A 17,395-nucleotide genomic window follows, 5' to 3' on the forward strand; every position below is an offset into this window, starting at 1 on the left:
TGCCCTGTTATTCCATGGAATCTCTATTCTCAAATAACCTAAAATCACACAAACCTTTGTCTCAGGTTCTGCTTTCAAGGGAACCCAGACTGAGAGAGACATTATAGGGTAATACAGTACCTTGCTCCTGATAAAACGCCTACCTACCCAATTGGATGGCCTTTGCCTTGTTTTTTTGGCTGAGAAGTGATGGAGGGAACCGGAAAAGATAATAGAGAACATGGAGCTGATTTTCTATAAGTAGTCATTAAATTACTTTATGTATCATTGTATTATCACCATAAAAGACCAAACTATCTCAAAATCTTCCCTCCAAATGTCACAATTAAAACAAAAAAATGACAAAAATAAGTTTCTGCAGGAGCTAATTTATCAGTTCACCATTTGTTACATGTTTCAAAAGCTCTCCACTTTGCATTTCAATCAGGAAGCTGATCCATAAGGAACCTTCTTGTTGAAGCAGACTGGGCGGCAGTTCCCTGATAAGTTAAACAGATATGCTGAATGACACACAGTTTCATGTATGTCAGAATAGAAGGGAAATAGGGACATGGCCCCAAGATATGTAACAGCTCATAGACTCTCCTAGACCCCACCCACTACTACCAGCTCACCTGGAAAGCAAGAACCGTGGTTTTGGTCTCAGCTGGGCTCCCAGGAGCCACACCTGGACAGGTGAGAGCATGACTAGAAGAGAGGGTCTTACATAAAGTTGAGCTCTAGAAACAAAAAAATAGTCTGAAGCCTGTTGTGCAGAGGCAAAGGCAAAGGCTGCAATTAGGTCACCCAGGAGAAGGAACAGATTAAGGCAGGGTCCCCATGGCAAAGCCAGAGCAGATCTCCTGAGAAGCCCAAATGTAGAGCAGATACCCTAGTCTGGCACTCTGCACCCACAATGGTAGGCGGGAAACAAACTGATAAGGACACCAACGTGGTTCAGGTATTTCCCAGTTGCATCCCTGGACACTTGTTACTTAAAATGAAATCCATAAACTAAAAATTTCTCTCCATCCCAGACCTACTGAATTAGTCTGCATTTTAAACAATATCTCTGGTTGATACTCATGCACATTAAAGTTTAAAAAGTATTGTCAGTGAATCAGTTGTCTTAGCATATTGTTCATGAGAAATTTGGCTCAGGGTTTTCAACAGGGAGATGTACAAGTCCCTCAGGCACATCCAGAAATTTGTGGGGGCATTGGGTTCTCATAATGACTGTGAAGGTTACTGGTGTTTAGTGGACATGTGCCATGGATGCTACACATCCTGCAATGTGTGGGATGATCCCTCAAAGGAAAGAACAGTCCTGCCCAAATGCTTAATGGTGTTCCTGGGGAGAAACATGTTGGTTTATTTCTTAATCTATAAAATAAGCATTTGGACTAGAGAGATTCCGATGTTCCTCCGAGCTCTAAGAGTCTTTTGTTCTACCACTATCTTCACACTGACATAGGAAGTTCTCAGTACTGCCTTCCCTCCCTCTCATTACAGCTGGTATAAGCCCAAGTCACTTTCATTTAGACAATGCAATGGAACCAGAGAGTAACTTTAATGAACATAAATTCACATCACTCCCTGTTAAACATAACTTGCTCATTCTGGTTATAATTCAAAGAGCCCTTTGAGTCCATTTAATGTATGTGTCATTATGATGCTGATCACATAAAGGAGTCTGGAAATATCAGCAAAATCTTTTACTGGTTAGCAGTTAAAGACAAGCATCAGCCTAATTTCTGCTGAAGTGTCTCCCACCCCATTCTCACAACTTCTGTCCTCTGGATTATCTGGAAGTCTTGCTGGGATGGCGTTGGAATAGGAACACTAGAGGAGAAGCAATTCTCCAGCAGCTGTTTAACATTGTTTCTAAAGAGAGAGCAACAGGCAGCCAACATGGGGAGGTCCTAAGCAGAGTCTGCTGCACCTGACGTGAGTGAGATCTTTCTGATCACATGGGTCTGGTGGAGGAGATTAAGACTAGAACTGGTAGAAATACATTAGTCCCTCTCTCTACCGCGGTTCACTTATCGCGGTCTCACTGTATTGCGGGATTTAAAAAAATATTATATTTATTTATTGTGGATTTTTTGCTATATTGCAGGATTTTGTGGTACTGTATACATATGTAGTTAAAGTTACGTATGTTTAAGAGTGTAGAATATGTTTAAGAACATAAGTAGTGTTTATAAAAGTGTGGAAAAGGTTAATAAGGGAGTGGGAAAGGTTAATAAGGGACTGGGAACTGAAAGGTTTATAAAGCCTTAAAATATATATAAATACTAAAATAAATGTAAGGTTCCTACTTCGTGGATTTTCACCTATTGCGTGGTGGTGGGGGGAGCTAGAACGTAATACCCATGATAAGTGAGGGAATACTGTATAGGAGAATCTGAGTCAACAATTGTGATTCTCTTGGTGTGGTGGCCCCATTTGAAAATGTAAACATGAATAAACTACTATTTGCCCTTCACTGTAGTGCTGTTAGGACAAAGGAAGGCATCTATGGAGAAATGTGAACTTTTTGGATGAAAGGTAATGTCTGCCTCTTATATGCTATTAGTAGCTATCATGTGCTATACTTGACACACACGGCAGATACAAAAGTTAAGAAATGTACAATCCTTTCGATTACTGCAGCTAAAAGATAAAGCAATGTTCTAGAAGAGATTATTTCTCCTAGGATTATTTGTCCTTGGATTCTGTCCAGTGGTATGTCAGTGCACTCACCATGTTATCTTCTGGCTTCAAAAATTAATGATGTGGGTGAAAAGCACAGCCTTTGAATAGCTGGTGCTTGCACACACCTCTCCTATTTATTCTGTTGATGGCTGGCTGCTGAGCTCAGCAAACAAGAGAGACACTGTAGAAGACTGGAGTCTGGTCTGTGGCTCAGACTCTAAGTCATCAATAATGTACCACTATGACCACAGTATAGCTCTGGTCAGCAGTATGAGAGAAGATTTTTTTGAAGTGATTGGGAAAAGCAGTTGGTTGCTAAGGTTTATTTTTAACTAAAAATAAAACATATCTTAACATTTTATTTTAACATAAAAAGTGTAATTGCACATGATTTGTTAGCCCTTCTTAAAGTTTATTCTTTACTGATTTGGGGAATTCCATGATCCATATGTTTGCATTAAAATGTGTATAATGCATTTGCTACGACATTCAGTTTCAGTTTATTTAAAGTGGAGTAAAGACTTAAGACACTTATGGAACAGTCTTGGTACAGATCCTAAATTTTTACTTATCACTTTCTAATCTTTTTATAATTGTCAACTGTTTTGAAAACAGTTTTTAAAACTATTGAATCTTTCCAGGAATTGTTAATTCAGTTTTCATAAAACAATAACTCTTTCCACATGCCTATATACAGGGTAGGGCAAAAAGTGGGTTTACAGTGGTTTGTATAAAAATAGTACAATAATTGATAAATAATAATACAAGAATAAACTGTTTTGCCTACTCATTACTGTACACCTACTTTTGCCTCATCCTGTATATTCATTTGCATTATATTAGGTTACACAATTACAATGACAGGTTCAAAAGGCATGAACAAATTTGGGAATCAAATCTGTCATACCATATACTGTATTATACTATATACTATATTAAATATAGTGATACTATATGTAAAATAGAACTCATAGACTCTCAATAAGCTTGTCACTCCAAATGTGGGAATAGTAGCATGGGCAGCTTCTAATCACCAGCATTTGTCAGTCCATAATTATGCACTTTTATAAAAGGAATGGGAGAGACCAGTTACCCTGGAAAACAAGTATTTAAACAGCCATCTGCTGTGGACTGAATATTTGTCTCCCCCTAAATTCATATTTTGAAGCCCTAACTCCCAATGAGGCTGCATTTGGTATAAGGAAGTAACTGAAAGTTGAATGAGGTCATATGGATGGAGCCTTGATTTGATAAGATGAGTGTCCTTCTGAGAAGAGACAACAGAGAGCTCAGTTGTGCTCCACCAGGTGAGGGCACAGCAGGAGGGTGGTTGTCTGCAAACCAGAAAGAGTGCCCTCACTAGACACCAACCCTACTGGACCTTGATCTGGAACTCCAAGCCTCCAGAACTGTGGGAAAATAAATTTCTGTGTTTAAGCCCCCCATTCTGTGGTATGTTGTTACAGGAACCTGAGCAAACTAACACAGTCTCCTGTCATACTTAATATTTGATACTACGTCTTTGGTTCTGAGGAACACTTACCAGCAAAGTTTAGCTGGGTCAATACAAACTTATTAACAGCTCAGAAAACTGATGAAGTGTAGCACCTAAGCTAATGAATCTAGATAAATAGCATATTTAATCTTATTTCAGGCAAATATTAGAATGTTTTTACAGGTCTAATTCTAGTTAAGAACTATTGAGTCTAGCTAATTAAATCATCTCCTGGGCTTATCGCTAACTATTAATTCACTGAGGCACACAATTTTCATTGAGTTAGATCTGACACTTGTTTTTGACTAACTTTTGGCAGCTTAGTCCAGAAATGACCTGTTTTTCTCTATCATATCAACTTCTTAAGGTACAGGATACTATCCCTTTGTCCCCCAAATCATATAAAATGTACATACAAAGGAAAATAAAGAAAAATTTACCTGAATAGACTGTTTATTTAGAGTTTTTTAATTCATATAAAGGCTATATATTGTTACTGTAAGTCAAATTGTGTACAAGTAGTAAAGTTCTGCTACCAAACATATATATTAAGGTATTTTATTTTTTCAAACAACAGGCTAGGAAATGCCAAAATGAGGTACTTGAAACAGTCTCCTTCAGTTGGCAAAGCTTTAACAAATTGCTTCATGGAACCCAGTTTTATGTGAGAGGTGGGAATAGAATGTTCTTTCTGTCAACAAGTGGCTCAGATAGAATGTTTGGATCACCAGGTTTGAGGTCAGATCTTGGAGGCCAATTAGACTCCACCCAATGCTTCCTATGAGCTCTGCTGTCCCACATGCACAGAAAACAGGGATGCTTGGTATATCCATGTTGCTGACCAAGAAGGAAGCAGACCATTTTAAGGTCAACACAGTTGATCCAATTGTGCTTGTGATATTGCAACAGATCAACGACTCTCTTTATGTCTTCATATTCTTCATGAAAACATACTGAATGGCCAATTGGGACTGCACCAAATAAATTGCCATTGTGGGGAAGGACACATTTCAAACTCCGCTTTGAGCTATCAACGAACAGTCACCATTCAGTTGAGTTCTAGATTGGAATTCCCAATTCCTCCATTAAGCCACGTATGTTATGGCAATACACAAAGCCACTGTCACTTCGAAAGTACTACAGAAATGCACTTTATCTTGATTGAAAGTAGGATGCCTTCGCTCCTTTTTCAAGCAAGTTTTTCTAGTGCCTTTTTGGATAGTCCCAAATCTTGTGCCAAATCATTCAACTCATGCTGATAAAATCCCTTACGAACTGAGTCATCTTCAATTTCAAAATCTTCATCATTGCTGTCACTTAGTTCTTCACCATACTCCTGTTTTTCAAAAGAGGGTAGTTCAATGAAAACTGGCACTGGGATTTCAGCTGAATGAGGCACTGGGCATATAGCTGATGATAGACTAGGATATTCTATTTTACATTTATTTTTCTTGTTATATCCTGACGTTTTCACTATACAAAAGTTAACAGTCCCTTGAATGATCTCTCGGCTCTTGCCAAACCATAGGTATACCAAATGGCAATTTATCATGTGTTCCCTTCGTCCACATCCATAAACTCTCAACACACTGCTTGCACACCTTGTGAGGGGCTCCAGACTTATCTTGATCACCAAGTTTTACTTTAAAATGTGCAAAATAGGCTTACCTGACAAATGCACTGATGTTTGTCCTTTGACTGGGAATGGTGAAACTGCCACAGATATAACAAAATGAATCAGGGTTGTTTAGGCACTTATGATGAGAAATAGCAGAGGCAGACATGATCTGAAGGAAAGGAAATAAGTATGTATGTAAATAAAAAAATAAATTCTGCTAACTCCTTGTATACAGACAAGAACTCAGATTATACTTCAGAATATGATTCACTATATAGAGTGGCACACAAACTCTCACCCCACTGCCTCATGTGCAACTGAATAGCCTAGACAAGTATGAACCTGTTGCTGGTCTCCAAGGTTGTCCCCCACCCCTCACCACTTGAGGAAGGTTTGCTCTCAGACTATAGGAAAGCACTAGTGCTTCCCTTGATCCAGGCTTGATCCAGCCTAGAGTGGTCACATTAAGATAAACTCTAAAGAAAAACTTTGATGTGATAGGAGAAAACTAACTGCAGTTTTGAACTCAGCATGCCTATTTAAGTCTAAAACAGCTGAAAAATCAGACTCAACAGGACTTATTTTAAAAATTGTTCCCCTGTGTTACCGATAGCCCTTTACAGGTTAGGCAGCCTTTCTTTTCACTGTATCTGTTAACAATAGTCTCATGGTATTACTATAGCAGTATTATATAATTGGTATACATAATTAGTACATCAGTATATATTTTATGTAGTTAGTATATTATCATATAATATAGCTATAGTAATATATATGGTATATATCATATATTGTGTCACATACTATATTATACTATATACTATATACTAATGTTATATCTATCTATCTAATAGGTAGCTAAAATAAAGAAAGAGGTAAAATTAGAAGAAACATCATAACAGTCATTATTTTTAACTTATATGCTTTTATGCATATAAATATCCAAAGGAATAAACAGATGAATGGTTATGCAAGCCAAGTGCATTTCCCCAAACCAGAAACATAGTTCAAAAATACCATTTTAAAGACACTATTTATAATAGCAACATAACATGCCAGGTATCTATAAATAAATCTTTAACAAGTATGTAAGACTTTTATAAAATAAATTTTTTTAAGTTTTGGAAAAATATTAAAGAAACTAATGTTCATGAATAGGAAGACTCAGTAAGACATCAATTCTCCCTGAATCCAAAATCCAAGAGGCATTTTTGGATGGAATTTACGCAGTATTACCCTAACATCCATATGAGGAAGTAAAGGACCAAGAATTGCCAAAATAATTTTCAAGTAGAACAAGGAGCACTCACTTTAAAATATGTATCTTGTATCCTAAAGCTCTAGTAAGTAGGGCAGTGGAATTTAAGACAGTAAGGCTGGCACAGGGATAGAACAAATAGTGATGGAAGGCCTATAAACACATCACTTACACACAGAAGCTCATTATGTCACAGAGGGGGCATTGCAAATCTCTGGGTGTAGCATGCTGGATGGCTGGTTGTCCAAACTGGGAAAATATATTTTCATCTCTACTTCATATCATTCCTCAGAAAAAGTTCAGGTGAATACAAGACATAGATGTGAACAGAAAAACTTTAAAACTTTCAGAAGAAAATATGGGAAAGCTATCTTTAAGACTTTCCATTAGGAAAAGGTGGTGTTAGGCAAGATTTTAAAACTACATACCATAAAGGATAAGATTAATAAACCAAGCTAAGTTAAAATATAAAAATTCTATACAGCAAAAGACACCATAAATGAAATGAAGACAAATCCCAAAATGAAGGAATTTATTACAAGGCACACACTTGATAAAGGATTAGGATTTAGAACACATAAAACCTAATAAATTTTAACAAGAAAATAAAAAGATAAATATACCAATATAAAAAAAAATCAAAGGACAGGACAGAACGTGATTTCGTGAGGAGAAAACTGACTGAACAATAAGTATAGAAAAAAAATGTTCAATCTTGTTGGTCATTGGTAATCAAGAAATGCAAATATAAAAATGAGATTCTATATCACACCCACTTAATCAGCAAAATTAAAAACTTTGACAATACCAAGTATTGGGAAGGATGTAAAGAAAAAAGAACTTCATATACAGCTACAAAGAGCATTGACCTGTAGAGCTACATTGGAGAGAGACTTAAATACCTAGTGAAGTTAAAAATATGTTTACTCCATGGCCCAGCAATTCAATCCCTGAGCATACACTCTGAAAAATTCTCCCCCCTATATCCAAAATTATATACAAGAATGTTTTCTGCAGCTGTGTGAGATAGCTAAGAATTAGAAATAATCTAAATATTCATTGAAAGAGGAACTGATAGTGATATACTTGCAAAATAAAATATTATACAATGAAAATGAACTAACTAGAGCTATGTCTCCTAAATAGCTGTAATAAAGAGGCTTATTCCAATCAATGCCATTGTAAATGATAGGTAAATATAAATCTAACAGAAACCCAAAGTTAAATGTAAACATAACTAAATATACATATAAACAAAGCATTTTTAAAAATCATAATATTCATAAAGTTGAAGGAGTGGAGACAATTTAAAAATGGGGAAACTATATGTTATTTCTTATACATATACAGACCATGATTTATTCTTCTATGTGTCTTCTATTTTTAACACATAGTAAGGGGGATAATAAAAAGTTAATTGTTTAATTAGTAACAGTGATAGATTGGCATTTAAAATTTTCCTTAGTATGGTCCACCTTATCTTTCTTAAACTATAGATTGTTAGTTTCTTACTTGTACTTCCTATACTAACAAAACAGAATTGTTTTTTTTCCCCTAAACCCATCACCCCATCACTGCCCCTTTGGCCATATACTTACCTTCCAGATCATCAGTAGCTGACAAATTTCTACACATAATTTAGGGCCCAACTCAAATGTCCCCTACTTCATGAAGCATTCTTACATCTAACCCTGTATCCGCTGGGAATAATCTTTGCCTCCTGAACTCTGTTAGCACTTTACTCAAACTTTCTATATTAACCTATGGTAATTTGTGTTCATATTGTAGCTCCCCCTAGTTGACTGTATCTTCCTCAAGGAGTAACTTGAACTTCTTCATTTCAGATTATCCACAGTGCCTGGCAGGACACCCAGTACAGTAAGTACTTAAAGTGGTGAATTAATCTACTGAATGACTATGTCTTATTGCCTTTATCTTAGTGTCAAAATCAAGTAAAAGAAATTGACATAATTACTGCTAATAGAGAAGACCTTTGCCACAACAAAGAGACTTTAGTTACAATTATATTTCACAGAATTAGTTCTCAAAATTCCTCAAAGTTTAGTTTACCATGACACCAAGAAAACCGTTGGTTGACCACACATGCACAGATTTGCATCACACCTGTATCCTGCAAGCCTGGATCACAATAATCACCAAGGGGAGTAAGTTAGTTCCTCTAGGCAGCCTGCCCCAAGCCTCTCTTAAAACCTCTCTTCCCCTGAAGCTTTCCAAAATTCAACCACATTACCAGAGGGAGAAGAAGGTATTTCCTTAAGAAATCAGTCAAAAAAGAAGTTGACATGAAACTGAAACAGCGTATGAGTACATTTCTCCTATGATAGAAGTGGCTAACGTGACATCTGATCATGGCTTTCATGAACTTGGTTGCTGTAATATTTTATAAAAACACATACTGAATTGAACTAAGACATTATAAATATCTTCCCTTTGAGAGATCTTATGAACATAAAACTTTTTTCTTCAAACACTTGAGTTAAGTTCTGGTTCACAAGTTAAAACAGTTTGACAGGCCATTTATTTCCAACAGACCACTATGTTGTCATTTAACCAGTTACTTCATTGTACTCAGAAATGAATGAAGTGACATAGTCAAGTTATAAAATATGCTCTTAAAATTCATTTTTTATTTATTTAGGAATTTAAAAGCAACATTCACATGGCACACTATGCATGCAGGCACACATGTACACATACATGTTTGGACACACACATGCAACACATTCACACAACACATACCCACTCACATACACACATCTATATATATATGTGCCACCCACAAATACATTGTAATAAAGGGCCAAGCAGCTTCACATAGAAAAAAGTAATAACCAAAATGCAAAAGAATAAAGGTAATAAGAATTGTGACAGAACTTTGGTGCATGAGATTTTTAAAAGATTTTATTTTTTTATTTTTAGAGAGAGGGGAAGGGAAGAAGAAAGAGAGGGAGAGAAACACCAATGTGTGAGAGAAACATCAATAGGTTGCCTCTGCATAGGCATCCTGGGCTAGGACGAACCTGCAGCCCTCTCCAGAAATCCAACCGGCGACCTTTTGCTCTGTGGGATGATGCCCTATCAACTGAGCCACACCAGTCAGGGCAGTACACAAGGCTTTTGAGTTAATAATTTATTCCATACATCATCAAAACATCTCAAGTTAATGTAATAGAACAGGTCAGAGAGAGGGAAGTTTTAGATTAATATATAGGAAGGCAAAAAAGGAGGAACAAAGACATGAACATACTCCTCATATATGTTAAATAGAAAACAGATACTGAGATGGTAGATTTAAAACCGTATCAGTAATTATATTAAATATGTTTAATGCAACTGAAAGGCAGGTATTATTTTACTGAATAAAAAAGAGATCAAACAATATCTTTATAAAACATGAAGTTTAAGTATTAGGACTCAGAACTGTTGAAAGTAGAATGATGAAAGCATAAATACTACATATCATGTAAATACTAACCATAAGACAGCTTAAAAATTAAGCTTGTATTTAAAATATTATAGCTGTGGTTATAATATCAAACAAACTAGACTTTAAGGCAAAAAGTATAACCAGACATAAAGAGAAGCATTTGGTAATGATTAAAGGAAAAGTCAACAGGAAGATATAATAATCCTTAATATGTATGTGCCTGATAGTGTACAATACATTTAAGATAGAAAGTAACAATTGATAGAAGTAAAATAATAAATATATAAATCCTCAACTAGAATTACAGATTTTAAAACATTTCTTTCTGTAATTGATAGAACAGGCAGACAAAAATCAGTAACAATATATAAGATACGAACAATCTGACTTGGAATTTATAAAGAATTTATATATTACAGAGCCAATTACTATGAAAGAGAGAAAGAACACCTACTATTTAAGTGCACATCGATCATTCACCAAAATTAACAATATTCTGGGCTATAAAGTAAGTCTTAATAAATTAAAAGGACCAAAGTCATACAGAATATGTTTTTTGACCACAACAGAATTAAACCAGGATAGCAACAAAAAGATAATTAGAAATCTCCCATATGTTTGGGAATTAAACATCACATTTCTAGATTATCTATTGATCAAAGAAGGAATTACAAGGAAAATTACAAACTGTTTTGAATGAATAATACTAATACATATTAGAAAAATTTGTGAGCTACAACTAAAGCAATACTTAGTAGGAAATGTATATGTTTAAAGGCATATGTTGAAAAGTAAGTATTAAAAACAATGATCCAAACTTCCACTTCAAGAAGCTAAAAAAATAAACAAAAAGAGTGCAATAGCTATACACTGAAAACTATCAAATATTGCTCAGAAAAATTAAAGAAGACCTAAATAAATGGAGAAATATCCCACTGGCTTAATATTGTTAACATATCAGTTTTCCTTAAATTGACCTATGGATTTTACACAATCCTAATCAAAATCCCAGCAGGCTTAATTTTGTGTGTGTAGGAATCAATAATCTAAATACATAATTTATTTGGCAATGCAAAGGACCTAGACTAACCAAACAATCTTAGAAAGAAGGAAAGGACCATGTCGAAAAGGACTATACCAACAGGTATAGGCCTTTAAATTTACTCTAAAGTTTTGCTAATTAAAAGTGTGGTTTGGCATAAAGATAGACAAACTGATCGGTAGAATTAAAGAGAGTCCGGAAATAAACTCATTTGTATATTGTTACTTGATTTACAACAAAGACACTCATGCATTTCAAAGAAAAATAATGGTCTTATTGAGACTAGTGGAGCCTCTTTTAAGTGGATGGGAATGCTCTTTAGTTATTTTTATAAGCCTCTCCTAGATAAGTTTAACGTTTCCCTTCAGGCACTCCCCATAAAGTTCTGCTCTGTGCCTTTGCCAGCAGATACCAGCCCACTGCAGAACCTGGAAAGCAAGGAAATCTACCCTGTGCCTGCGTGAAGAACTCAGCCTTATATAAGCCACTCCAGCAGTAGCTGGGGAAGCCATGCCTTTTGTTAAGTGTGCTCCCTAGGTGTATCAAGCTCCCTCCCTTCTCCTTTCCCTTCCCCTTGTTTCCAGTAAGCCCCTTTTAAAAAATCTGTTTTTGCCTTCTCTCTTGATTTCTATCTTGAGGTGGGGTGGGGGGACCTCTTCACCAGTGACATTATTAATAAGTGATGCTAGAGCAAGTGGATATTCATATGGGAAAAGTAATAAAATTTGACCCTCCTCTCACACCACATGTAAAAACATTACTGCGTAGAAATCTAAGACTACCTTGAGCTAGGCAAAGGCTTTTAAACAAGATTCAAACAGCACTAAATATAAAAAAAAAATTTAATCCTCACCCAAGAATATGTTTATTTATTTTAGAGAGGAAGAGAGAGAGAAAGGGAGAGAGAGAGAGAGAGAGAAATATTGGTTGCCTCCTGTGCTAGTGCAGACCAGGATCAAACCCACAACCTAGGTATGTGCCCTGGCTGGGAATTGAATCACCAGTCTTTTGGTGTAAGGGAAGATGCTGCAACCAACTGAGCCACCTGACCAAGGCACTATAAAATTTTAATTAACAAATTGGTCTTCATTAAATTTTAAAATCTCATCAAAAGATACTATCTAGGAAGTAAAAAGGCACTTCAGAGCCTGAAAGAACATATTCACAATATATATATATCTAACAAAGAAATTGTATCCAGAATATATGAAGGACCCTTACAATTCAATAATAATAAAGCAGACAACCTAATTTTTAATAACACAAAAGATTTAAAGAGATAATTGATAAAAGTAGATATCTAAATTACAAACAAGCATAAGAAAAACATTCAGCAATATTACTTATCAGGTAAATGCAAATTAAAAATTAAATGAGATATTTCTATACAACCCCCCCCTCCCCATAGTTCTACAATCAAAAAAGACTGACAGTTTCTAGCATCGGCAAGATATGAGGTAACTGAGACTCTCATACATTGCTCTTTGGCTGTTACATAATTTAACAAATGTCTTTTCTATATCACATAGTTACGTCCACAAAATTACTTATACCTGACTGTTCATACCATATTCATTTATAATAGCCAAAATTAAGAAACATCCAAATAGTCATCATAAGCAGAAGGAATAATAAATCATGGTTTATTCATGCAATACAATGCTACAAAATAATAAAGAATGTACCAAGAAGTACAACATGGATAAACCTGAAAAACATGCTGAGAGCAAGAGATGATAGATATGTATGGGTACATACTCTATGATTCCATTTGTATGAAGTTCTAGGACGGACAGCACTATTCCACAGTGATAGAAGTTAGTATAGCAGTTATCTCAGGGTTGGTTTTATTGTCTGGGAAGACACCACAGGAACTTTTTGTGGGAGATGAACATATTTTACATCTTGATTGGTGGTAGTAAATGGGTTTATAAATGGGTTTATAAATATGTGAAAGTTTATCAAGTTGTGGGTAGATTCAACATCTAGTAATTTTTCAAATTTTTAATTGTATCATTAATGTCATAATTTTTACAAGTTATCTGAATCAGAATCCAAATAAAATATAAACATTACATTAGTAAATATGTCTTTTAAGTTGCCATTTAATCAATAGGTTTTCCTCCATATTTCTCTTTTTCTTGCAATCTATTTTAAGAAATGGGTTGTTTGTCTTATAAAATTTTCTATGGTTTGGATTTTCCCAATTGCTTATCTGTGGTTTAATTCCTCTAGCTCCTATAAACTGATAGTTGGCATTACAGGTTTAATTACATTCAGGTTCAATGTTTTTACTATGACTAGCTCACTTATGGCAGTATCCATTAAGGTTTTATAATTTCAATGATCATAATATAATTTTAAAAACTGTTGTATGTGCCTTGAATGGGAATTGAACCTACAACTTTTTGGTGTATGGGACAATGCTTCAACCAACTGAGCCACCTGCCTAGGGCCTTTCATATTTTGTACATAGACATTCATGCCATCTGTGAACAAAAACTTTTATTTATTTATTTCTAATATGTATACTTTGAATTTTATTTTCTTGTCTGATTGCATTAGATAGGATTTTCAGTATGATGTTGAATAGGAGAGAGGATTGAGAGAGGAGAGTCTTCTCTTGTAGCCAATTTCAGAAAGCATCTACGAGTAGTTTCTCACAATTAAGCATGCTCTAGCTATAAGATTTTTTGTAGATGTTCTTTATCAAGTAAAGAAAAATTCCTCTTGATAAAGTAGTCCTTCTATGATGGGAGTCTTTTTTTTTTTTTTTTAATCATGAATAGGCATTGAATTTGTTACTTTTTCGGTATCTGTTGATATAATCATATACTTTTCTTCTTTTAACCTTTTGAGGAGAGAGTTTTGAGTGCTGAACTATCCTTGCATACCTGGAATAAATCCCATTTGGTTATGGTAAAGTATATTGATGCCAGCAACTTACTTTGAAACATATTTAAGAAAAAAAGAGATGGGTAATGTATTCAAAAGATTTTATAATAAAATGTTGGAAAAAATTATAAATCTGTATGGGCAAGGACTATAAAATCAGAGACAAGTCCTGACCAGTGTGGCTCAGTTGGTTGTGCATGTCTAGGTCACTGGTTGGTTCCTGGTTGGGGCATATGCCTGAATTGTGTGTTTAGTCCTTGGTCGGGTAACATGCGAGAGGCAACCTATTGATGTTTCCCTCTCACATCAGTGTTTCTCTCCCTTTCTTTTTCCCTCCCTTCCCCTCTCTATAAAAATAAATTAATAAAGTCTTAAGAAAAAGCAGAGACAAATATAAAAGTGGAAGTGATTTGACTGTGGCATTTTTTGTTACTGTGGTTAATTTTTCTCTCTTTTGAGTGCTTTGAGCATTGCTGAAAACTTTTAAAAACTCAATGGTAAGTCACCATTGAGTTTTTAAAAGCACCTTATAATTTACTAAAAATGTGTTTCTGTTTTAAAACTCACTTTTGGATCTGTACCCTAAAGGTAAAAATTCCATCCAATGTAACTGTTTTCACTAATAGCAGAAATATTTTCTCTCTAATCCTTGTTGCTTTTTTTTTCCTTATTGCTTTTTAAACAATCTAGTTAAATAAATATTTAATTGAAAAATTTTAATGTACTAATTTTATAAGGGCATACTAATCATTATAGGCAATAGTGAAGGAGTTAAACTTATAGTAAAGTTTTTAAAAAAAGTGTCTGCCAGCCACTCACCACATGCGAATTCATCACCATTCAGATTTGGGGATTGAGTCCTCTGATCTTGAAATTCCATAAAAAAACTACAGGTTTCTGCCTTCGGGTGGCTTTTTTATTGAAACTCTGAAACACATTATTTTTAAAAGAAAAAAGGACCAAATTACCCCAAAAGAAAGCTTTTAATAAACAGATCTCAAATTCAAACATCTAAGCACAGAAATGCCAAAAGGAAATGTTTATTGTTACATTCTTTTTCAGATGTTTTTTAACCTTATTCAAAGGAAAGTTTTCACATTTCAAACGATTAAGCTTACTTACCCAAATTATTGTGCTAGACATATTCTGGAAATGAAATGATGAAATAAATAAGGTTCTTGTTTCACAGTGCAGAGATCTCAAAATTTCAAATACCCCCTTAGGAAGAGAGAGATACCAGCAGAAAAGGGAGAGGGGAGAGTAGATTTGTGGAGAAGGGGCATTTGGGTTTAAATGCAAAGCAGCTTGAGGAGAAAGTTTTTTCATGAAGGAGGTGGGGTGTATTAGAGTTCTCCAGATAAATCAGAACTAGTAGAACACACACACACACACACACACACACACACACACACACACACACACACGTGAAGAAATTGTGGAAGCTGGGCAAGTTCAAGATCTTCAGGGTAGGCTGCAAGGGGAGACCCAGAAAAGAGTTACAGTTTGAGTCCTAAAGATGACAGAATTCACTCTTCTTTCAGAGAGGTCAGCTGACCTTTGACTGATTGATTGGATGAGGTCACCCACAGTATGGAGAATAATCTGCTTTACTCAGAGTCTACTGACTAAAATGTGAATGTAATCTAAAAATACCTTTAAAGAAATATCTACAATAATGTTTGAACAAATTTGTCTGGGTACAATGGTCTAGTCAAGTTGACCCATAAAATTAACCCATTGTCCTTTACAAGATTACAAAGGGTCCTAATATTTGAGAGGGGGGGGATAGTTAATTTTTACGAACCAGGGGTATGGACTTGGGGGGGATTGCTGGGGGAGGGGGGTGCTGGGTGGAGGGGAGCAAGGGGGAGAAAATTGGAACTGTTGTAACTATATTGATTATATTATCAATAAAAAACATTAAAAAAATAAATAAATAAATAATTTTATTATATATTTGTAAAAAAAAAAAAATTAACCATTTACAGACGGATAAGCATAATCTCAGACCTCGGGAAGAATGGAAGGTTTGTAATAGCGATAATTTGTAATAAGGATGACTTATTGGTTGGAGCATTGTCCCATACACCAAAAGGTTGCGAATTTGATCCCCGATCACGGCACATACCTACGGTTTCAGGTTCAGTCTCCAATCAGGGCTTGCGTGGGAGGCAATCGATTGATGTTTCTTACGTTGATGTTTCTTTCTCTCTTTCTCTCTCTTTCTTCCTTCCTTTCTCTCTAAAATAAATTAGTAAACATATTCTTGAATGAGGTTTAAAAAGAAAGGTTAGAGGGAAGGAAGAGAGGATCTGATCAAGGGCACAGGTAGAGGGGTTGATCTTAGAAAGAAGGATGGTATGGATGGTTGAGGTGAAGAGGAAAAAACTGGAAAAGAAACTTGTGAGATATTTGTTGGAAGGGAGGGTTGGGGATTGGCAGCACTAAAAACACATCTGGGGACAAAGATGAGGTTTGAGGATGTAGCAAGTATAATATTAGGCATATCGCTCAGAATAACCTTTATGGTTTAAGAAATGTTTAGTATAAATGAGCTTTATTTACACATATTTTTTCCAGCAGGATCTCCAAAAGAGAATGCGCTGTAGAATTATACCAACTGGAATTTGAATCCCAGGAACCCACTCAATAACACACTATGTCACTTTGGGAAAATTGCATAAATTCTCACAGTCTCTGCTGTAAAGATTAAATAAAATTACCTGTGTAAAAGTGTCTAGAACAGAGAGTGGTACTTAACAGGGGATTATTTTTCCCCTCACAGGACAATGTCTGGAGACATTTTTGTTTGTCACAACTTGTGGGGGTGGGGTGGTTTGCTATTGATATCTAGTGGGTAGAGACCAAGGATGCTACCAAACACTACTGAATGCACAGGACAGCCCCATACAACAAAAAATTGTCCAGTCCCAAATGTGAATGGTGCCGAGATTGAGAAATTC

The 17,395-nt window shown here is 35.4% G+C and overlaps 1 long non-coding RNA gene across 1 annotated transcript in view; it reads left to right on the forward strand.

The window, feature by feature from the left end:
* LOC150007403 (uncharacterized) overlaps positions 1-8,926 on the forward strand; it is a 31,936-nt gene extending 23,010 nt beyond the window's left edge. Inside the window, exon 3 of the long non-coding RNA XR_016511816.1 lies at positions 8,892-8,926. This is a non-coding gene — a long non-coding RNA (uncharacterized LOC150007403). The remainder of the gene's footprint in view (positions 1-8,891) is intronic.
* The last annotated feature ends 8,469 nt before the right edge of the window (positions 8,927-17,395 follow it).

The sequence above is a fragment of the Furipterus horrens genome, unplaced genomic scaffold (genome assembly GCF_987537825.1).
Source record: "Furipterus horrens unplaced genomic scaffold, mFurHor1.1.pri manual_scaffold_6, whole genome shotgun sequence".
NCBI classification, from domain to species: Eukaryota; Metazoa; Chordata; class Mammalia; order Chiroptera; family Furipteridae; genus Furipterus; species Furipterus horrens.